We start from the raw sequence: 25,019 nt of genomic DNA, 5'->3' as shown, positions 1-25,019 counted from the left end.
TCAGCATTTTCACCAGATTTAGCCATTTTCAACCTGACTTTGATCCCATGAAACTGCTCCTCCACTAATGACTTCCTATTTTTTTTTATCAGTCTCCATTTAGACAACCTCTCCTGTGGTATTTGTCACTTAACTAGCCCTTTCTCTTTAAAAGGGTCTGTTCTCTCAGTTTCCTGCATTTCCTGCTCTCCCAATTTTCTCATAAGTTTGACATTACTTCCCAGTTGCTGTTCTTTAAATGCAGATGATGCCTAAAATAATTCATGATTGAGTACAAACACTGTGGCAATCAAAAGGGACTGGACATATAGTCAAATACCCACCTCTGGGGGTAGAGGAGGTAGAATGGTGCCCAGGAGACCATCTGAGAAATTAGAAGCCTCACTAAGGAAAAGAAAAATGCTGAGCTGAGATCACGGTAAGGCTCTCTTGAAAAGCCATTGAAGACCCAAACTCTGAAATCCCAGAGGACAGTTTTGGAATATCCACTGTTAATTATTAAACCTAGGCTTTGTATGGACTCAAAATTAGTAGGAAAAAAACCTCTTTCAATGTGGCTATCTGGTCTACTCTCAAATGGAAATATTTATGTAGAAGGGGAAAATGTTTGTTTTTTTGTTCAGCAAGAATGAGACTTTGATCTACTAAGAACTCTAAAGGGCATACAGGCTTTCACTGTCCATGAGAAAGAAAATCTCATTAGAAGATGGAAAAACATAAAGGAGAGTATAGTATCCATTTCATTTTCATGGCCTTGTAGGAAAAAAGTCATCAAGTTAAAGCTGCTTTTGTGCTACACACTCACATGTTGACAGCTGAGTCTGAAGAATTTACACTGTGGGAAAACAGTCATTGTCCGCAGCTCTGTACTTCATCTCTGCAAATGTGTAGTTCATTTGAGAATTCAGTTATCAGTCTCTCAGCACTAAACGTGAGAACTGATTTTGCCAAATTAGCACAAAGGTTACATTTGACAGGGTGCAGAAACCAGAACTACAGCAAGATGGAGGATGCAGACACATATGAGATTGAACCAAGGCACTGTGTGATTCACAAGCCTCATGAAATTAAACACCACTGAAGAACAGAATTGGAAACATAATGTTTACACATGCATGCATAAAATAAGTGAATTTTGAGGCATCAGCATAGACTACACAATCAGTTGTGCTGCCAGAAGTAATAAATTACTTTGCAAGGTACTTTTTGAAAGGTCTTCTGGGCTATTGAAATTAATTTTGGCACAGGACTTACTTTACTTTTATCAAATCAATTCAAACCAATTCAATTATTTTGGAAGAATTAGTTGGCCTATTTCAGATGACTTTCAATTTATGTTCTTGCTAAACAAAAATAAAAAACGAAACTGTTGTGTAGAATTGGATCTTGAAATGTCTCAATTTTTATGGAATTTCACTATTTTCATAATTACTAAAGTTTACATTTTATAATAGTAGCAATAAAGGCTTAAATTCAGTTTCATTTTACCAGGAAACATTAGGAATTAAGTAACAAACTTTTAGATGAAGAAACATGAGAGATGGAACCTATTGATTTTTTCCATAACTGCTTTTTAAAAATCATCCTTTACACTAGCCCTTAGTTTAAGATTGCTAGATGTTAGAACAACTTTTGATTCCAGAAAATGTACTGGTATGAGTTTGACCTGATGTGCCAAAATTCACTGTTTTTCTCTTTTTGCTTCATAAATTCTCTTGATATTATATAGCTTTAAACTTCATTTCTAGTTTTGGTTTACTAACAGTGTAAAAATTAGGTAAAATTTCTCTCTGTATATTCATAGTAAAAAACCAAGTTTACCCTGCTGTTATAGTAATGATTTCTTATCATTTATTGTGTAAGTATCACCTAGTTCTTGTACATATTAGTCATTCATTAGAGCAGATGGATAGCTAACCCACATTTATTTTTCTATTTGATGGACACTATTTCTAACATTGTTTATTTATGTCTTGGACTAACATTGGAATGCTATATAATAGAAGGAAAGACTACAGTCTTTAGAGTGAGTCACTGTTTTACCTTGACCTTGTACCTATTCATGGGTTTATAATACTACCTACCTCTTAGAGCTGTGAAAAAATCGACTGCATGATAATGCATATAGAGTACTAAGCAAGTGATTGGCATGTAGTAAGCACTTAATAAATGTGAGTTTTTTCTGTATCCTTTATCCCACTTCCATTGGGTGGAGCATGCTTAGTAAGCTTTGTCAGACTCATTCTGTGAGTGATTATATTTGAGTCAGGGTGAAAGGGCAGTCAGAGCTGGGTTTAATACATGAAACCACATGGATCCTTGAGAGAGCCAAGGCCCAGTGCACACAAACAGACCTAATTACAGTGCCCAGAGTGTGAGACCTTCCTACTCATTTCAGGAAGACCTGTTTTCTTTTAGTGGAATTTCCTAAAAGGATTGTGCCTGTGGATAGACCAACTCACTTGCTTTTTTTCCTGTAATTGAAATGGTATGCGAGTCATCATTCCACTTCCTCTCACTTGTAACACTCATACCAGGATGGCTTGCCCTTATTGGAATCAGCATAGCTTCCTCTGTGGTCATGCACTAGGATATTTCACGTTCTCTAAAGATTCAAATTTCTCCACAAGATATATGTTTTTGAAAATAGAACCAAGAAATGTAACCACAAATAAATTCTGAGAGCACAAATTAATACTGCATGGTACCAGATATCTAATCTTAAATCACTTATATAACTCTTTTGATATACTATTTTAATTCTACCATCTTTAAAGGCATGAACTGTATCAGAGTAACTGGATTTTTTTAATAAATAAAATTAATCATCTAGTTTGTCATAATGTCAGACCTATTAACGATGGCATTTTGAACTATTTCTCTGACTTAAGTTAGTAATATTTTGCTGACCTTGAGGAAAAAAGCCCTCTGGAAGCCTTACTCTGTGGTTACATGAGCAGATGAGTATTATAGATGTTGAGTGACCATTCAGTTGAAACAACAAGAGCAACCACAAACATCCTCTATGAAAGAAGCAACAAAGATAGAGTCTTTTTTAACTTTTGAATTACATATTCTATGAATTACATTCTGTATTAATTAGTTAACAATTCTGAAGTATCAGTGCATAGAGTCACAAATAAAAATGTTCGTATTTTTGGTGAAATCATGCTGAAACATGGATATGTAATAGTTTAAAATAAGTATCCATAACTATATCTAAACACAACCTATTAGTTATGGTTTTTTCCTTATGAATCTATTACCAAGAAAAACTTTCATGCTGATAAAGAATGCCCACCTGCCAGAAATACATTTTTTTCAAAAAATACATACCATGAAATTATTCTACTCTCTAAATGATAAATTTAATACACTCACTAAATATGCCTTCTTTTTCTCATAAAGAGAAAAGTTACCAAAATATACCTTTACTTGCTCTTCTTTTCTGAGGACCTATTTTCTGTGTCACATTTTATCTAAGGACCATAATCACTTTTAACCAGTTTTTTTTTTTTTTTTTTTTTTTTTTTTTTTTTTTTTTTTGCTGTACGTGGGCCTCTCACTGCTGTGGCCTCTCCCGTTGTGGAGCACAGGCTCCGGACACACAGGCTCCGCGGCCATGGCTCGTGGGCCCAGCCGCTGCGCGGCACGTGGGATCTTCCGGGATAGGGGCACGAACCCATGTCCCCTGCATCGGCAGGCGGACTCTCAACCACTGCGCCACCAGGGAAGCCCACTTTTAACCAGTTTTGTTTTAAATTACTTTGCACTTATGAGAAAAAAAAATGAATAAAACTTCGGAATAAAAATTAACTCATTAGTGGCAATGTTTGGAAGATGATTTTTTTTTTTCAGGCCTCTGAGAAAATGTAGCTGAATAAAATTGTTAGGATATGCTATTTTAACATTTTTTAATGATGGGCTAAAAAGTACAACCCTCAAGTATGGCACATTAATCACAAATTTTGAACCACTTATTTCAGAATTTATAGTTGAATGGTGAGAGTAGAAAATAATATTTAAGGGTATGATTACATTTACTAAAGAAAATTCTACTTTTTAAATTAAAATTTATGAAAATGTATAAAAGTGAGACAATATCTTGGAAAATTCTTTAAATTACAGCCAGCTCTCTTTTTTCTCTTGATTCTTAACATTATTTTTCTCTCATCTCACCATCAGCTTAATGAATACAGAGCCTGTCTATACCAATTTTCTCTTCTAGAGTCACTACATTCAGAGTTTGGTGGGCCTCAGTAGGGATTTACTGCTGACTGAGTAATCCGGGTTCATGTGTGCAGTGACATCAAGCAAGAGATTTACCCTGAGAAGTGGATGCCATGACAATGCGTGTAACCATGGTGTGACTGGCCTCTCTGACATGGCTCTCAAAAGCTTTCCCTCTGTGAAAACAGAAGCCTGTTTGCAAATTAATTAGTTTCTGGCGGCAGCTTGATTGTTGACCCAGAGTTTGTAGAGTGGAAAAACAATCAGATTAGTGTGCTCAGGGTAAAAGACCAGTGTGCAGTTGCGTGTGGCTTGCTCAACTATTGAAACCATGAATGGACTGAAACAAATTCTTTTCTGAGAAGCCTAGGCAGAGGTTAAGTGTGATGAGCCTAGAGCTCCCAACAGCAGGGGTGGGGGAATTAAAGGATTTTAGCCAGATAAAGCTGAATGATGGCAAGCAATGCCATTCAATTTTAATAGCATGGACAGTTCTGACCAAATAAAACAACCCCCCCCCAAAAAAAACCACTTGTTACATTGTTCTAATCCCTCTGAGTCGAAGGAATAAGTTTACAATATTATTAAATGTAGGTTTGACACAAATACTTTCACAGTAGAAAATTTCAGAAGTTTTCAGATGGGAAGGTTTTAATTAAATTTGTCTCAAAGGCTAATATGATAACATCTAAATGAAAAACTGTTATGAAGTAACCTGCCTTTTTATGTTGATAAAATTTTTGTTGATATATTTACCTCAGCTGCTTTCTGAGGTGTAATCCTCACATGCCCAGTAAAATTAATCCTGAGTCAAAGAGAGATGTTGGCTCATGAGAATACATATTCTGCTATCTACTTTTGCAAATATCAAATTAGGTAACCGTGCCAAGGAATGATGTCTGCAATCTTAGGACGAAAAAATTCTGCATACAGTTTTTGATGATTAAAATTTGTTTTAGTCAATAAATTATTGTTTATGCTTCATTTTGTAAGATTACCTAACACAATAAGCCATATATACTCTTCCTTTGTTAGATACCACTGGCAGATGTCTCCCTAAATACAGCTCTGATGGCTATCACAATACCTTCCCGTTCAAAAATCATTTATATCTCTCAATTTACAAGTAAATTGAATCCAGATTTTGCTGCCTGTCACGTTCTTTGTCATGCAATCCTAAATGACCTCTCCAATATTAAACACTAACAGACTCAAATAGGGTGGGTTGCCCTTAAATTTACTATCATTTTCATTTAACCGTACCGTTCTCTCAATGGATTTTAATCTTTCCCACCTTTGAATCCCAAGAGCACATATATGCATGTTTCGATTTATCACAGGGCCTACCACTTTGCCTTGCAATCTAGGATATGCCAAATAAGGAACTTCAGTGAATCTGCTTTGCAGGCTCTGGGGTCAGATGGCCTGAGTTTGTGTCCCAGGTCCTCCATCTACCACCCTCGTGACTTGGGGGGTAATTTATGTTACTTATTTTCATCACCCATTTATGATTTGTAAAATAGGGTTAATAACTAATACACTGTTTTTCTGAAGATGCATGAGACAGTCCTCATAAGGTACTAAGAACAGTGTCTAATAATATGGTAGATGTTCATTATAACTGTGGTTGCTGCTGGCGTTTGCATACCAGCTCTATACATAGAACACAGTGCACATTTGGAGAATTAATACAAAGAACCAGCCTGAAGGTTGTTTGCCTCTCTTAATCTCTTCTCAGGCTATTTTGTTTTGTCTTATTTAATTGATTATTGTCAATATATGGGCACTTAATACATCAAAAATATATAAAATATTTGTCTTTAGTATTAACATAGTATATAAACTTTTTAGTCAAATTGGGCTTAACAAAATTTGCAGATGAAACAATGAAATGGTGAACCAAGGGTAAATTTCAATAAAATGTGTTTTCCTAAGTATTATTTTAGCTCTATTAAGTACAATACTTGCCACTTAAATAAATAAATGATTAGGTTAATTCTTTTTTTCCAATATAATTTTTAAAAAAACATTGCATTGTTGCACCTAGGATATTCATTTATCCTGCCGTATCACAGCTTAGCTTTTAATTTTTTTCATATGAAGACATCGTCTGTAACCTTTGGGGTGGTGGTTAAGAGCATGGAGTCTGTGGAACTTGACCACCTGACTTGGGCACTAACTGAGCAGCTGGAGACAGCTACTGTAAGCTACCTGTGCTCAACGTCCCTTTTTTCAAGTGGAAACGATAATCGTTCCTCCCTATTGGATTGTTATGAGAATTATGCATAAGTAAATTTCTATAAAGCACTTGGAAAAGAGACTATTCTTACCAAAAACAAAACAAACAAAACAACTCGGTTGATATTAGCTTATTCCATAACATTATGTAAGAATATTAAATAATAGAAAAATAAAAATACCTAAATATGTCAACTCACTAAAGATGTAGTAGAATGTACAGTCTCACTTAACTGAACAGCCATGTATTTCTAGGAAAGCAATGAAAATGGCTTAAGGAAAACAAGACAAGGTGAAGTGATAGTAATCTATGCCCTTTCCTTAGACCGAGTCTATACATACAGGATTTCTTGTCTAACGATGTGAGTACATTTTGATAAAATAGATCTACTACTCTCTTTTGCTTCAAGAAAGGGAAAAAGGATTTTTTCCCTAAGTTTAGATATATACTAAGTTACTTACATATGACACTGAAATGCTCTAAACTTCATATATCAACTAAACATAAATTATAAAATGTTATGCAGAAGAAGAGTCTTTAAAATATTTTCCTGGTAATATTAGTAAAGAAGATTTGCATGTGTTTAGATGCCCTTAAAAGAAACATTTTTAACTTAAATTTTTTTGTGTCACTATATGTTTTAAGTAACTAGACAAGAGAAAATCACATCCCTTCACTTCCCACCCTGGCCTCCCCCACCTTCCTTTCAGCAATCTGTCAACTTCCTGTGGCACTTTTGGATCAACACATAAATTCTGCATTTTAAACACTATAACATTTTACATATGGTAATATTATTATTTTAAAATATATTTATGCAAAAATAAAGATATGCATTTGAAAACTATAGTTCATTAGTAGTAGTAATTTTGTAAATTGATAAGTATAAATTTTTTATTCATTAGAAGTATAATTTTTATTTTGTGATGATTTACTAAATCATAACTATTTTGGCATTTAATGTAGGCTGTTAGCATAAGGGATTCATCAAAAATGTGTCTCTTCAATATGTTTATAAATTTGTCTAAATTCATATAAGTGTAAATAATCTTTTGTCTCATTTAATTACTAATATTTTTACTTTCTTTTTTAAAAAAATTAATTTTTATTGGAGTATAGTTGATTTAAAATGTGGTGTTAGTTCCTGCTGTACAGCAAAGTGAATCAGTTATATACATATATATATCCCCTTTTTTAGATTATTTTCCCATAATGGTCATTACAGGGTATTTAGTAGACTTCCCTGTGCTTTACAGTAGGTTCTTATTAGTTATCTATTTTACATATAGTAATGTGTCAATCCCAGTCTCCCAATTTATCCCTCCCCGCCTTCCCCCTTGGTAACCATAAGTTTGTTTTCTACGTCTGTGACTCTATTTCTGTTTTGTAAATAAGTTCATTTGTACCATTTTTTTAGATTCCACATATAAGTGATATCATATGGTATTTGTCTTTCTCTGACTTATGGATAAAGAAGATGTGGTACATATATACAATAGAATATTACTCAGCCATAATTACTAATTTTAAAAAATGTTAGGGTTTCAATATCAAAGAGAACCATCCCTTTTTGTACATTTAAAATCCTCACCTGAATGTGTGTGGGAAATTCGTGACAGCCAATTTAGCTTTCCCTTTGAAACCCACGTTGCCTTCTTCTGCTTAGCGTACAATAGGATTGAAGTGACAGACAGTACAGAGCTGTATTTGGGGGCTTGTATGTTGTGTTTTGACCCATTTACAATTTAGTAAACTTGAATCTCAGTGATCCTGAAAGTTATTAATGCCAAGACTGATATCAAATGATTACTGCCACTTAATTGCTTAACACCTATAGAGTTTATTTATCAGTGTGTTTTCTAAACACATTTAAGAATGAATGAACAAATTATACTCACGTTTTGCAGGACAAGAAAGTAATCTTCTAAGTCAAACAAATGACAGTATTCTGAAAATAGGAAACAAAATATAGAAATTACCACAAAACCTTACTCATTTGGGGATGAACTAAAGGGACATCTAGTCATACTAATAATTCAAATTATAAAATTTGGGCTTATAAAGCTAGGATGAACCAATAAGGTACAGAACATCTTTGATCAATGACTTTTATGTATTTGCAGTAATCATATTAAATATTTTGACGGAAGAGAAATTATTGAAGTAGTGGAATATTGCTGTTTGCCATAAGAAAGCTGATGACTGACCTCCCTGTTGTTACTTCTCTTGATTTCCTTTAAATAAAATAAAAGGGAAAATCACATTCTTTATAAATATCAAGGTAAATATACAGCCAACTCTGATCAACCAATCAGTGCCTAGATTAAGAAAATTGTAGTATAACTGGATGTGAAAGCCCTTGAGATGATTGTATGTTAATGAATCTTAAAATATGAACTGATTTTCCACTTTTTTCCAAACTGGAACTACCTTTACTGTCTTTCTGGTTTGTTTCTAATTCCTGAGTAAGAGCAACCTGTAGAAGGCAGTTGAAAAGACAGGCTGGAGCTAGGAATTTGACAGCAGGAAATAGAATAAGAATGGCAGACCGTTAGAGCATCAGTTTTAATGTCCTACAATGCTGAGGTCATTTGGTAGTGATAGAGCAGAGGCAGCGCCAAAAAAGAGGGCAGCCATGTCATAAAGATATGCAAAATCTCTACTAAATTTAATAGTTTTGACTAATTTTGTCATCTCGATTTTGTATAAATGTGCTGCAACTCCATTAGTCAATTCTGCCTGTTAGCTACTCATGAATTCCCAAACTGTCTGTCCTCGGAAGGATCACACTTCGTTAGCAATAGATGTCACTAATATGTTAGTAAAGAATATTCTGTTAAGAATAGCAAAATGAAACTAACTTTAATACACTTTAATACAACTAAGGAAGCTGAGTATGTCATTGCTATTAAGCTTGATTACTTGTAACTATTACATATTTTCTAGGATGGGAAAACATAGGTTATCATTAAAAGGAAAGAAAAGTTTCTAAAAAACATATCTATCCACTATTCGTATGGAGTCAGAAAAGAAAGATGATAATTATGGAGGAATAAAGGGAGAAAAGAAAAGAGTAATTCCTAATGGTTAATAATAACTTCCTGAATAGATTCTGTCATTATCATTTAACCATAGTAATAATATCTGTCACTATAAGAAAATTTATGACATCACAAACTGAAATTAAAATCCTTAAACTATACCATTGCCTCATATCTAAAAGTCTAACCCTGAAGTTTATAATGTAAGTTAGATGTGATACATATTAAATAATTTTTACAGTCTCAGAACATTACAAAATATTATTGAACATATATTAATTCCTGGGCCATTTTATATCTGACCAGTAAAAACAGTGAAATGCCATGTAATATGATAAAGGTAAAATAGCAAAATTATTAATGAGAAGTTAAGAATAGATCACTTTTAGGTGAACTAAACTGTCAAATTTAATTACTATTTACAATGTATTTATTTTCTGTTTTTTAATGAGTATTTTTAGTTTCCCCAAGCCTAGTCCCTTCTCATCTCATTCAGCAGTGTTTTCTGTTTCTCTGTATATAACTTAAGTATATCAGTCAACACAGTTACTAACGTAGAATGCTACTCTTTCCTCTGTACCCTACAGTTCTACTGGAAGTGCTCCTAGATAACTGATATTAACACAATGAATAGCTAGCTACGTTTGCTAGCTACTAACATTATTCTGGCCAACTTCCATTTTCTGTACACATTAAGCACTCTCTAGGTACCAAGAATTATCATTAAGCGCTCTCTAGGTACCAAGAACTATTATAAGAAACGGCTGAGTAAGAGAGATCCCTGCCCTCCAGGATAATACTAATAGAACTCTTTATCAATGGAAAACCCTGGAAGTCTTAGCACATCTATGGGATTATATGCATATATGTCCAAGAAGTCTTAATATCTTAAAAACATTGTTTAACTCATAATGTAAGAGAGAAGGTACTATCAATTTTTCTTTCAGTGAAACATGAATTTTTTGATTCAGTTGATTTTCAGGATTTGAGTATCAGAACCACTGACTGTCTGAAGTTTTTACTATAAAATGATTTGACAGCTTATGAGGGAGGCTATTTTTTGTCCATATATCTGCGGTCTTCTGTTAGAGAATATGTATATAAGACAGTTCAAAATCCAAGAAATTGGAAACACCCTTTTTTTAAGTTTTGAGGAAAAGGATGGGAATCTTTTGGAATCAGAAAAACTGTATGTAATATGACTATAGATTTTTAGAAGGTATTATTTTAATGGCATACATTTCTAATTATAAATAAATTTTTAAGAAGGGAGGTCATCTCGAAAATAATGAGACCAAAAAAAGATTGGTGGTGAGAGAGAATTAGTTAAGGAGTGGAGAGAAACTAGAAACAATATTCTTTTATATTCAAGTATTTTAGCAGAAGTTCTAAATGCTTCTAGATGTTCTAGAAATTCTAGATGTTCTGGGCTGCTGTCCAGTAAGTAAATAAGGTCACTTCAACTGGTCTCTGAGCTTTAAAAGACATACATAAAAAATTACGAATTAATCATTAGCAACAATCATGGTTCTTGACCCGTTTTCTAAGAGTAAAATCATTTAATTTGTTTTAAAATTTTAATTTCTAATTTGATTATTTAAAGCAGTGGTTGAATAAGAGCTTAAAAATGCATGTTCTGAACAGTTTTCTTAGGTAAATTTATTGTCTTCATGGATTTAACATACTATTTGCTATAGAATTTTTATATATCAAGTTATACTGCCTTTCTTTTCTATCATTAAACACAAAGTGTAATTTTCAGTTTCTTTGGGTTTTATTATATAAATCGATAAATTGTGTTGTTGTCATACTTTTACCTGCCTTTCTCTTTCCAGCTGCTCTGTAAACATTTTAGTGGGGGGGGGGTCACAGTAAAAAATGGAGGAATATTATTTAAAAAGATGAGGAAATCTTTCGATGTTTCAAACTAATATATGTAAACATTTCTTATTATATGGTCTAAGAAATTTATTCCAATAACATGTAATTATGTAAGGCTCAGAGTGTGGCTCAGACAATGGTGGTATTTATAGTTTAATAACTTATTCCATGGAAAAATGTAGAAATCGTAGGTCTACTAGAAAGTTAAACTAACTTAGTCTATATTAAAGACATTAGAAACCATTTCTTAGTGTTACTGAAATAAAGGGAAACAAACCCTGTATTTATTAAAAACGAAGTTGAAAGTATCAAATTGGTTTAGAAAATACCTTTATTAGTCTTGAGTAGGTATCTATGGAAACAACTCTATATTAGCCCTCAAAATATATAAGCATTATTAAAGCAGAAACAATAGGGAAAAGTTGCAAGAAAAAAAAAGGAAAAGGAAATGGAATGCTTGCAGTGAACAGAAACCACAAATTGAATTAAGCATTAGCACCAATTTTAAATTGCATCCACCACACTGCAAATGCTTGACATTTAGTGTTATTACCCAGGATATTTGAAAGATTTAATAATTAAAGCAATAATTTGAGAAATTGATGTTTTTACATAAAGAAATAATTAAAATAATCATGCACAACTGAAATCCTATGTTTGTATAGTGTTTTATATTCTTCAAAGTGCTTCCTATAAGATCATTTCAGCCTCCCAAAAAACCTGTGAAATAGAAAACTGCAAGTAATAAAATTTAAGTAATCTGCAAGAGGTCAGAAGTAACCTTGTATCCAGTGAAAACTGAGATGAAATTCATACCTTCTGACTCTCTGTTCTCTTTCTAACATGTTCATTTTACTATTTACCATTACTAAAACTTGCATGTTTCTGTTCTTTGCTAAAGCTTTTCATGTAGGAAATTTTTATCAAGTTTTAGACTTTGGTTTTTGGGGTTTTTTTTTTCCGCTTCCCCCTCCACATATCCTCAAGTCCATTCTCTCGTAGGTCTCTGTCTTTATTCCTGTCTTGCCCCTAGGTTCTTAATGACCTCTTTTTTTTTTCTTAGATTCCATATATATGTGTTAGCATATGGTATTTGTTTTTCCCTTTCTGACTTACTTCACTCTGTATGACAGACTCTAGGTCCATCCACCTCACTACAAATAACTCAATTTCGTTTCTTTTTATGGCTCAGTAATAGTCCATTGTATATATGTGTCACATCTTCTTTATCAGTTCATCTGTCGATGGACACTTAGGTTCATGTCCTGGCTATTGTAAATAGAGCTGAAATGAACATTTTGGTGCATGTCTCTTTTTGAATTATGGTTTTCTCAGGGCATTTGCCCAGTAGTGGGATTGCTGGGTCATATGGTAGTTCTATCTTTAGGTGGTTTTTTTTGTTTTTTTTTTTTGTTTTTTTTGCGGTACGCGGGCCTCTCACTGTTGTGGCCTCTCCCGTTGCGGAGCACAGGCTCTGGACGCGCAGGCTTAGCGGCCACAGCTCACGGGCCTAGCCTCTTCACAGCATGTGGGATCTTCCCAGACCGGGGCACGAACCCATGTCCCCTGCATCGGCAGGCAGACTCTCAACCACTGCGCCACCAGGGAAGCCCTATTTTTAGTTTGTTAAGGAACCTCCATACTGTTCTCCATAGTGGCTGTATCAATTTACATTCCCACCAACAGTGCAAGAGGGTTCCCTTTTCTCCACACCCTCTCCAGCATTTGTTGTTTGTAGATTTTCTGATGATGCCCATTCTAACTGGTGTGAGGTGATACCTCATTGTAGTTTTGATTTGCATTTCTCTAATAATTAGTGATGTTGAGCATCTTTTCATGTGCTTCTTGGCCATCTGTATGTCTTCTTTGGAGAAATGTCTATTTAGGTCTTCTGCCCGTTTTTGGATTGGGTTGTTTGTTTTTTAATATTGAGCTCTTTATATATTTTGGAGATTAACCCTTTGTCCGTTTATTCCTTTGCAAATACTTTCTCCCATTCTGAGGGTTGTCTTTTCGTCTTGTTTACAGTTTCCTTTGCTGTGCAAAAGCTTTTAAGTTTCATTAGGTCCCATTTGTTTATATTTCCATTTCTCTAGGAGGTGGGTCAAAAAGGGTCTTGCTGTGATTTATGTCATAGAGTGTTCTTCCTATGTTTTCCTCTAAGAGTTTGATAGCATCTGGCCTTACATTTAGGTCTTTAATCCATTTTGAGTTTCTTTTTGTGTATGGTGTTATGGAGTGTTCTAACTTCATACTTCTAAATGTAACTGTCCAGTTTTCCCAGCACCAGTTATTGAAGAGGCTGTCTTTTCTCCACTGTATATTCATACCTCCTTTGTCAAAGATAAGGTGACCATATGTGCGTGGGTTTATCTCTGGGCTTTCTATCCTGTTCCATTGATCTATCTTTATGTTTTTCTGCCAGTACCATACTGTCTTGATTACTGTAGCTTTGTAGGATAGTCTGAAGTCAGGGAGCCTGATTCCTCCAGCTCTGTTTTTCTTTCTCAAGATTGCTTTGGCTATTTGGGGTCTTTTGTGTTTCCATACTAATTGTGAAAATTTTTGTTCTAGTTCTGTGAAAAATGCCAGTGGTAGTTTGATAGGGATTGCATTGAATCTGTAGATTGCTTTGGGTAGTAGAGTCATTTTCACAATGTTGATTCTTCCAATCCAAAAACATGGTATACCTCTCCATCTATTTGTATCATCTCTAATTTCTTTCATGAGTGTCTTATAATTTTCTGCATACAGGTCTTCTGTCTCCTTAGGTAGGTTTATTCCTAGATATTTTATTCTTTTTGTTGCAATGGTAAATGGGAGTGTTTTCTTAATTTCACTTTGAGATTTTTCATCATTAGTGTATAGGAATGCTAGAGATTTCTGTGCATTAATTTTGTATCCTGCTACTTTACCAAATTCATTGATTAGCTCTAGTAGTTTTCTGGTAGCATCTTTAGGATTCTCTATGTATAGTGTCATGTTATCTGCAAACAGTGACAGCTTTACTTCTTTCCCAATTTGGATTCCTTTTATTTCTTTTTCTTCTCTGATTGCTGTGGCTAAAACTTCCAAAAGTATGTTGAATTACAGTGGTGAGAGTGGGCAACCTTGTCTTGTTCCTATCTTAGTGGAAATGGTTTCAGTTTTTCACCATTGAGGATGATGTTGGCTGTGGGTTTGTCATATATGGCCTTTATTATGTTGAGGAAAGTTCCCTCTGTGCCTACTTTCTGGAGGGTTTTTATCATAAATGGGTATTGAATTTTGTCGAAAGCTTTCTCTGCATCTATTGAGATGATCATGCTTTTTCTCCTTCAATTTGTTAGTATGGTGTATCACATTGATTGATTTGCATAAATTGGAGAATCCTTGCATTCCTGGGGTAAACCCCACTTGATCGTGGTGTATGATCCTTTAAATGTGCTATTGGATTCTGTTTGCTAGTATTTTGTTGAGGATATTTGTATCTATGTTCATCAGTGATATTGGCCTGTAGTTTCCTTTCTTTCTGACATCTTTGTCTGGTTTTGGTATCAGAGTCATGGTGGCCTCAGAGAATGAGTTTGGGAGTGTTCCTCCCTCTGCTATATTTTGGAAGAGTTTGAGAAGGATAGGTGTTAGCTCTTCTCTAAATGTTTGATAGAATTTGCCCGGGAAGCCGTCTGGTCCTGAACTTTTGTTTGTTGGAAGATTTTTAATCACAGTTTCAATTTTAGTGCTTGTGATTGGTTTGTTCATATTTTCTATTTCTTCCTGGTTCAGTCTCAGAAGGTTTTGCATTTCTAAGAATTTGTCCAGTTCCTCCAGGTTGTCCATTTTATTGGCCTAGAGTTGCTTGTAGTAGTCTCTCATGATCCTTTGTATTTCTGCAGTGTCAGTTGTTACTTCTCCTTTTTCATTTCTAATTCTATTGATTTGAGTCTTCTCCCTATTTTTCTTGATGAGTCTGGCTAATGGTTTATCATTTTTGTTTATCTTCTCAAAGAACCAGCTTTTAGTTTCACTGAACTTTGCTATCATTTCCTTCATTTCTTTTTCATTTATTTCTGATCTGATCTTTATGATTTCTTGCCTTCTGCTAACTTTGGGGCTTTTTGTTCTTCTTTTTGTAATTGCTTTGGGTGTACGGTTAGACTGTTCATTTGAGCTATTTTTTGTGTCTTAAGGTAGGATTGTATTGCTATAAACTTCCTCTTAGAACTGCTTTTGCTGCATCCCATAGGTTTTGGATCATCATGTTTTCATTGTCATTTGTTTCTGGGTATTTTTTTATTTCCTCTTTGATTTCTTCAGTGATCTCTTGGTTATTTAGTAGTGTATTGTTTAGCCTGCATGTGTTTATATTTTTTACAGTTTTTTTTCCTGTAATTGATATCTAGTTTCATAACGTTGTGGTCAGAAAAGATACTTGATACGATTTCAGTTTTCTTAAATTTACCAAGGCTTGATTTGTGACCCAAGATATGATCTATCCTGGAGAATGTTCCATGAGCACTTGAGAAGAATGTGTATTCTATTGTTTTTGGATGGAAAGTCCTATAAATATCAGTTAAGTCCATCTTGTTTAACATATCATTTAAAGCTTGTGTTTCCTTATTTATTTTCATTTTTGATGATCTGTCCATTGGTGAAAGTGGGGTGTTATAAAGTCCCTTACTATGATTGTGTTACTGTCTATTTCCCCTTTTATGGCTGTTAGTATTTGCCTTATGTATTGAGGTGCTCCTGTGTTGGGTGCATAAATATTTACAATTGTTATATTTTCTTCTTGGATCGATCCCTTGATCATTATGTAGTGTCCTTCTTTGTTTCTTGTAATAGTTTTTATTTTAAAGTCTATTTTGTCTGATATAAGAATTGCTACTGCAGCTTTCTTTTGATTTCTATTTGCATGGAATATCTTTTTCCATCCCCTCACTTTCAGTCTGTATGTGTCCCTACATCTGAAGTGTGTCTCGTGTAGACAGCATATATACAGGTCTTGTTTTTGTATCCATTCAGCCAGTCTGTGTCTTTTGGTGGGAGCATTTAATCCATTTACATTTAAGGTAGTTATCAATATGTATATTCCTATTACCATTTTCGTAATTGTTTTGGGTTTGTTATTATAGGTCTTTTCCTTCTCTTGTGTTTCCTGCCTAGAGAAGTTCCTTTAGCATTTGTTGTGAAGCTGGTTTGTTGGTGCTGAATTCTCTTAGCTTTTGCTTGTTTGTAAAGGTTTTAAATTTCCCCATCAAATCTGAATGAGATCCTTGCTGGGTAGAGTAATCTTGGTTGTAGGTTTTTCTCCTTCATCACTTTAAATATGTCCTGCCACTCCCTTCTGGCTTGCAGAGTTTCTGCTGAAACATCAGCTGTTAACCTTATGGGGATTCCCTTGTGTGTTATTTGTTGTTTTTCCCTTCCTGCTTTTAATATTTTTTCTTTGTGTTTAATTTTTGATAGTTTGATTAATATGTGTCTTGGCATGTTTCTCCTTGGATTTATCCTGTATGGGACTCTCTGTGCTTACTGGACTTGACTAACTATTTCCTTTCCCATATTAGGGAAGTTTCAACTATAATCTCTTCAAATATTTTCTCAGCCCCTTTCTTTTTCTCTTCTTCTTCTGGGACAACTATAATTCGAATGTTGGTGCATTTAATGTTGTCCCAGAGGTGTCTGAGACTGTCCTCAATTCTTTTCATTCTTTTTTTTTTTATTCTGCTCTGCAGTAAATATTTCCACTATTTTATCTTCCAGGTCACTTATCCATTCTTCTGCCTCAGTTATTCTTCTATTGATCCCTTCTAGAGAATTTTTAATTTCATTTATTGTGTGGTTCATCATTGCTTGTTTCGTCTTTAGTTCCTCTAGGTCCTTGTCAAACGTTTCTTGTATTTTCTCCTTTCTATTTCCAAGATTTTGGATCCTCTTTACTATCATTATTCTGAATTATTTTTCAGGTAGACTGCCTATTTCCTCTTCATTTGTTAGGTCTGGTGGGTGTTTGCCTTGCTCCTTCATCTGCTGTGTGTTTTTCTGTCTTCTCATTTTGCTTAACTTACTGTGTTTAGGGTCACCTTTTCGCAGGCTGCTGGTTCGTAGTTCCCGTTGTTTTTGGTGTCTGTCCCCAGTGGCTAAAGTTGTTTCAGTGGGTTGTGTAGGCTTCCTGGTGGAGGGGACTAGTGCCTGTTTTCTGGTGGATGAGGCTGGATCTTGTCTTCCTGGTGGGCAGGTCTACGTATGGTGGTGTGTTTTGGGGTGTCTGTGGCCTTATTATGATTTTAGGCAGCCTCTCTGCTAATGGATGGGGTTGTGTTCCTGTCTTGCTAGTTGTTTGGCATAGGGTGTCCAGCACTGTAGCTTGCTGGTCGTTGAGTGGAGCTGGGTCTTAGCGTTGATGGAGATCTCTGGGAGATTTTTGTCGTTTGATATTACATGGAGCTGGGAGGTCTCTTGTGGACCAGTGTCCTGAACTTGGCTCTCCCACCTCAGAGGCACAGCCCTGAATACTGGCTGGAGCACCAAGAGCCTTTCATCCCCACAGCTCGGAATAAAAGGGAGAAAGAATAGAAAGAAAGAAAGAAGATAAAATAATATAAATTAAATTAAAATAAAGTAAAATAAAAGTTATTAAAATAAAAAATAATTATTAAGAAAAAAATTTTTTAAAGTAAAAGAAAAACAGAACCCTAGGACAAATGGTAAAAGCAAAACTATACAGAGAAAATCACACACAGAAGCATACACATACACACACAAAAGAGAAAAAGGGAAAAAAATATATATATCTTTGCTGCCAAAGTCCACCTCCTCAATTTGGGATGATTCATTGTCCATTCAGGCATTCCACATATGCAAGGTACATCACGTTGATTGTGGAGATTTAATCCTCTGCTCCTGAGACTGCTGGGAGAAATTTTCCTTTCTCTTCTTTGTTCGCACAGCTCCCGGGGTTCAGCTTTCGGTTTGGCCCCGCCGCTGCGTGTAGGTCGCCTGAGGGCATCTGTTCTTCGCTCAGACAGGACGGGGTTAAAGGAGCAGCTGATTGGCGGGCTCTGGCTCACTCAGGCCGTGGGGAGGGAGGGGCACGGAGTGCGGGGCGAGCCTGCGGCGGCAGAGGCCGGCATGACGTTGCACCACCCTGATTCGTGCCATGCGTACTCCCGGGGAAGTTGTCCCTGGATCCCGGGACCCTGGCAGTGGCGGGCTGCACAGGCTCCCCGGAAGGGAGGTGTGGAGAGTGACCTGTGCTCGCACACAGGCTTCTTGGTGGCGGCAGCAGCAGCCTTAGCATCTCATTCCCTGTCTCTGGGGTCCGCGCTGATAGCCGCGGCTCGCGCCCATCTCTGGAGCTCCTTTAAGCAGCGCTCTTAATGCCCTCTCCTCGCGCACCAGGAAACAAAGAGGGAAGAAAAAGTCTCTTGCCTCTTCGGCAGGTCCAGACTTTTTCCCGGACTCCCTCCCGGCCAGCCGTGGCGCACTAGTCCTCTTCAGGCTGTGTTCACACTGCCAACCCCAGTCCTCTCCCTGGGATCCGACCAAGGCCCGAGCCTCAGCTCCCAGCCCCGCCCGCCCCGGCAGGTGAGCAGACAAGCCTCTCGGGCTGGTGAGTGCTGGTCGCACCGATCCTCTGTGCGGGAATCTCTCCGCTTTGCCCTCCGCACCCCGGTGGCTGCGCTCTCCCCCGCAGCTCCAAAGCTTACCCCCCTCCGCCACCCCTAGTCTCCGCCCAGGGAGGGGCTTCCTAGTGTGTGGAAACCTTTCCTCCTTCACAGCTCCCTCCCACTGGTGCAGGTCCCGTCCCTATTCTTTTGTCTCTGTTTTTTCTTTTTCCTTTTGCCCTACCCAGGTACGTGGGGGGTTTCTTGCCTTTTGGGAAGTCTGAGGTGGTCTGCCAGCGTTCAGTGGGTGTTCTGTGGGAGTTGTTCCACATGTAGGTGTATTATGTATTTGTGGGGAGGAAGGTGATCTCCGCGTCTTACACTTCCACCATCTTGAAGCTCCTCCCAAGTTATAGACTTTAGAAAATACAGTTGCATACTTTTTAAAAAACCAAGATTTGCCACAGTTAAAGGATTCTGACCAACAATGGTTCACAGAATGGATTATATTATTTATGCATAGCTCAAATCATTGAAAGCTTAGCTGGTATAAACCCTTATTACCAGGAGTTTGGCCATGGAACTCGCAGCATATGCATCTGCTGGGAATTTGTTAGAAAGGCAGAATCTCAGAGCCCACCCAGACCTACTTAATCAGAGTCTGCACTCTAATCCTATGTTAAAACTGAGGACTAGGCTAAACTACCAAAACATAGTACATCTTTGATTGTAAAAGAAGAAACATAGTGACAGAACAGTTTTGTTCCATTCTGTGAGTGGACTATCTTATATCTCAACTAAATTGACATTAGCATGCAAGAATGTTTGTGTGGTGTGTGTGTATGTGTGTGTTCATTATTTAGACTCAGTTTACTGTGATGTAGTCTACTTCAGACTTTGAAATTATTCTAATATTGGCCTTCCTAAATTAGTAACTTTTGCTTCCATTTTAATTGGGGAATTATAAACACTACCTTAGTGTATCCTTTGAACAGGTTGGTTGGAATTTTAAGCAACAGTAACTGATAAGATCTCTATGAAAGGCTAGTAAGACCCACCTTACTCTGCTTGACTCATTCTGCGCAGACAGTGTTAGGTTAGTACAACTGCTAGCACCTTTATAATAGGCCATAAAATCTCCCACAACTACATGTCCTGTTAAATGTTAAGAATTTTTTTTAAATAGTGCTAGAGATGGTGACTTATAGGTTCAAAAAGCCTCAGGTAGTTAAAAAAAAAGTTGTTTTCAGAATAGATTAATATGAATTAACTGTTTTACACTTGAACTAGACTAGGACTAATAATGTTTTATTTTAAATAATAAACTGGCTGATAAAACAGCAACATAGTATTTAAAATATGTGATAACTATTATTTCCATGTAAATATCCTTTTGTCCAAAGCATCCAGTAAAGAAAAACTAGATAGATTCTTAGTGCAAAGACACAGGTAAAATTCAAATATAAGACCAAAAATTATACATTTTATGTTACAACTTTAAATTTTGTATTGCAACCTTAAATTTTAAATTATAGGGATGTGATATAATTTTATACATATAATAGAGCACTTCCAATGTTAAAAAACTCACTAATCTCCAGTTCATATAGATGTAATCCTAAAAAAAAAAAAAATCTCAAAATAAGTGCAGGTTGTTTTATTAAAGTAACAATAAGTTGTTTTCAATACAGTGAGATTAGGAAAGTACAAAAAATGGTAGCTAATGTTAAATTTGAATTATTATTTCTTAAGGGATAATAAAATCTTGAAGATTAAACAGTGTGTAATAAGAATTGTTTTCTGCAAATTCTAATTACTTCGAAAATTATGCTGTAAATTATCTTCTTTTCTGCCTTGAATTTCCTTCCCCACATTATTAGACATTGTCAAGAATCAAAACTATTATTGTCTCTTAAGAACAAAAGCCATAGAAACTGCTAATTATATCACAGTTGAACATGTTTTTCTTCTTTGAAGAGATGCTATATTTCCGGCATTTTGAGAACACTTTCTGATCAGGGAATGATAGAAATAAATGCTGAAGCTTTGCTAGTTTTGCAATCAAGATAATTAGTTTCTACCTATAATAACACTCATTAAAAAGTTGCCAAGGTCTGTGTCAAGTAAAAATTGACCTAAATACTCCCTGGTCCCTAAATCATTATTTTATTTTAAGAATCAGGCCACATTGTCATAGATATTTCCTTTCCCTAGAATTCAAGGGCCTAACTACAGAGGAAAAGCACCCCAGTCAATGCAGTCCTTGAAAAAGAGCTTGAGCTGTAACCAAGTCCTAGGAAATGGGCAGATAGCAAGATGAAACTTTTTCCATTGCACTTACAAAATTGACTTTTTATTTCACAGAGTAAAAATTTTTTGTGTGATTACATATTCAGAAATATTTTGGCAAAGTAAATTTTATGATTGTATAAAATTGGCTTTTTTCTGAATACAACTGTTACTAGAATTCACAAATACCAGTTTTGCCATCTGTAGATTCTGAACTACTTTTCAGAGAGAAAAAAATTAAGCAGAAATTGAGTATACCACCTGAATTTTAAGAGAATTTAAAACAAATAAATTGGTATTACATATTTGCTTTTATTTTTGTGTTGCTTAAGTGGTTTTGTTCATTTGTTGGCAAGATTTCAATCTATCAGTTTAACTTTGAATCATGTATAAAATATGTGGGTGAGATAATTGTATGAAACCTCTAAGAAATGTCTGAGAGCATAGACAAAGATAAAAAGGCTTTCAAGCCATTCAAGTCATCTGGATCTATAGTATCACCAATAATAACATCAGACAAAAGGAAAACTAGAAACAAATACATTTATGAGTATCCAGATATTTCAAATAAACGCATGAAATCAATTCTAGTGTTGCAAGGATGATTCAGTAAGTAGGAAACCTCTTAATTCATTACCTTAATATTTTAAAAATAAAATATATGTTACCTTTTTAAGGTTGAAAAATAAATGACTTTTTCTGACTATTTAAAATATGTTAGCTAGTAGAAAAAAGTGTTCTTAACATGATAGGAAAGGATTGAACTGCAGTTAGAGTTCTTTTTTTTTTTTTTTTTTTTTTTTTTTGTGGTACGCGGGCTTCTCACTGCCGTGGCCTCTCCCGTTGAGGAGCACAGGCTCCGGACGCGCAGGCTCAGCGGCCATGGCGCACGGACCCAGCCGCTCCGCGGCATGTGGGATCCTCCCAAACCGGGGCACGAACCCGTGTCCCCTGCATCGGCAGGCGGACTCTCAACCACTGCGCCACCAGGGGAGCCCTAGAGTTCTTAATGCATAGAAGAATACTGTTAATTTAGGGTAATATGTTATTATAATTATTTGAAAATAATAGGCCTTGTATTTTAGAGCACTTTTAGTTAGGTTTACAGTAAAAATGAATGAAAGGGAAAGAGATTTTCCACATAGCCCTACTCCCACACATGCTTAGCTTCCCCATTATCAACATCCCCCACCAGAGTGTACATTTGTTACAGTTGATGTACCTACACTGATGCATCATTATCACCCAAAGTCTGTAGTTTATATTAGGGTTCACTCTTGGTGTTTGGATCAATGTATAATGACATATATATACTTTGTATGATCTATTATAGTATCATACAAAGTTTGTCAGTGTAGCCACTGACCCAAAAATCCTCTGTGCTCCACCTATTCATTCTTTTCTTCCCCTTAATCCCAACAACCCCTGATCTTTTTACTGTCTCCATAGTTTTGCCTTTTCCAGAATGTCATGTTGTTGAAATCACACCATACAGTGTGTAACCTTTTTCACATGGGCTTCTTTCACTTACTAATAAGCATTTAAGTTTCCTCCATGTCTTTTCATGGCTTGATAGGGTCATTTCTTTTTAGCTCTGAATAATATTCCATTGTCTGGATTCACCTACTGAAGCACATTTTGTTTGCTTCCAAGTTTTAGCAACTTTGAATAAAGCTGCTATAAACATCATGGGTAGGTTTTTGTGTGTATATAACTTTATAACTCCTTTGGGTAAATACCAAGGAGCACAGTTGTTGGGCCATATGGTAAGAGTATGTTTAGTTTTGTAAAAACCACCAAACTGTCTTCCATAGTGGCTGTGTCATTTGGAATTCCCACCACCAATAAATGAGAGTTCCCACTGCTCCAAATCCTTGCCAGCATTTAGTATTGTCAGTGTTCTGGATTTTGGCCATTTTAATAGATGTGTAGTGGTATCTCATTTTAATTTGCATTTTCTTAATGACATGTGATGTGGAGATCTTTCAGTGCTTATTTGCCTTCTGCATATCTTCTTTAGTGAGATGTCTATTAAAGTCTTCGGCCCATTTTTTAATTCAGTTGTTTGTTTTCTTATTGAATTTTAAGAGTTCTTTGTCTCCTGGATAACAGTCTTTTATCAGATGTCTTTTGCAAATATTTTCTCATAATCTGAGAATTGTGTTCTCATTCTCTTTATATAAATGTTTTTCAAAAGATGTATTTATTTCTATGAAATGCCTCTTAAACGTACATCATTCCTCTTATTTTAAATGTTACCAAATGAGTGAGATATGACTTCAGATTGGAGAAAGAGTTGAAAGGAGTTACTGCTATGTTTTTCTTCCTTCTAAGAGAATTTAAATCACTCCTGTACTATATCTCTCTGGTGTGGGTTTTACTTTTTTTTATTTAGCTCCTTGCTCAAGCACTGAAACTTTTAAAAAATAAATCACATTCACTTAAATGCACTTTTTCATCTCGTTTAATAAAGTAGAGTAAGTTCGCTGTGTAAAAAAATGTGATGAACTTTCTGGCAAAGGGAAGAAAAACGTGCTCTAATTTAAAATGAGGTGAGTTAGGAAACACCATGTTTCTTGAACCACTACCAGTTTTCTCTTTATGGGAAAGTTTTAGTGTGAAGTCATCGATTAAGTAAGATCATACAAATTACTTTTTATCATGGAGCAATGACTTTTCTAAACAGAAAGTTTTATTTTCTTTGGATGTAGGAAATGGAAGTGTGCTGCCTTGGTTTTCCTCATCCAGGTTCAAAATTTATTTTTAGTTTGTATTGTATGAAAAAATATTGTAATTACTTTATGAACATGGACTCTATTGATAGCATGGTATTTTTTTAGAGAGCAGTGTTTACATTATACATATTCCATTTAATGTTGACCTCTCCTGTAATGACAAAATATTTTTTAAAATTCTCTTTTTCCCAAACCTTTTCAATTTTATAGAAATCCATTGGGAAAAAAAATCTGTATTGAGTCCTTAAGGTTTAAGTATAATCAAAATCAATATCCAAATTATTACCTCAAGAATATGTGCATTATATGTGTGTGTATATGCATGTATAACCATTATGAGGTAATGAAAAATTCTTCTATGAAATTATTTCCTTCATGAAATTCCTCTGATTTTCTCAAATAACAAATCATCTAGTCTGTTCATACAGTAGTTTATACTTAACATAATTTAAAAACATAATGTAAATGATAAAAGGACAGTTTATGATGATGGATGGGTATGAACTTACTTGTTTAGAACCTAATTCAAGGAATCACTTATAAATATTTCAGCTTCCTGCACTTAAGAAGTAATAAATAGTCCAAAATTATAGAAATGCCTACAAATATTATAGTCGAGGTAACTGTATTAAATCTAAAGTATTATATCAAAATATTTCTTATCTATATTTATCATGATAAAACACAGACCTATAAATCATTATACATTGTACTTGTAAATGAAAGGACATCACCATACAACTCTCAAAATCTGCAGTGGAAAAAGGCACTCTAATATACAATGAATAAAGCACATAATTATATCATTCCCATATTTAAATATTGAAGAACTCTTACAAGCAATCAATAAAAAAGACCACATCTTACAAGAGAGTGGAAATAGACCACATTTTAGTAGATAAGTATCAAATCATAAGTAATGATGACAAATAGTCATATGAACTCATGATAGATCCATTTGGTTTAAATTAGATTAATATTCCAGTCACTCTTCTTAAAACCTACTTTGTGCACA

The 25,019-nt window shown here is 35.3% G+C and overlaps 1 protein-coding gene and 1 long non-coding RNA gene across 5 annotated transcripts in view; one reads left to right on the top strand and one right to left on the bottom strand.

The window, feature by feature from the left end:
* Window positions 1-25,019, top strand: part of SEMA3A (semaphorin 3A) — a 504,012-nt gene that overhangs the window by 404,528 nt on the left and 74,465 nt on the right. The gene's annotated exons all lie outside the window — the stretch shown is intronic.
* The window catches only part of LOC309810363, a 67,298-nt gene that overhangs the window by 36,525 nt on the left and 5,754 nt on the right, over window positions 1-25,019 (bottom strand). The window contains exon 2 of the long non-coding RNA XR_014294972.1: window positions 8,368-8,417. This is a non-coding gene — a long non-coding RNA (uncharacterized lncRNA). The remainder of the gene's footprint in view (window positions 1-8,367; window positions 8,418-25,019) is intronic.

The sequence above is a fragment of the Mesoplodon mirus genome (genome assembly GCF_964341445.2).
Source record: "Mesoplodon mirus genome assembly, chromosome: 9".
NCBI classification, from domain to species: Eukaryota; Metazoa; Chordata; class Mammalia; order Artiodactyla; family Ziphiidae; genus Mesoplodon; species Mesoplodon mirus.
Note: the sequence above shows the minus strand (reverse complement) of the source record. Positions and strands in the feature narration are given on the sequence as shown.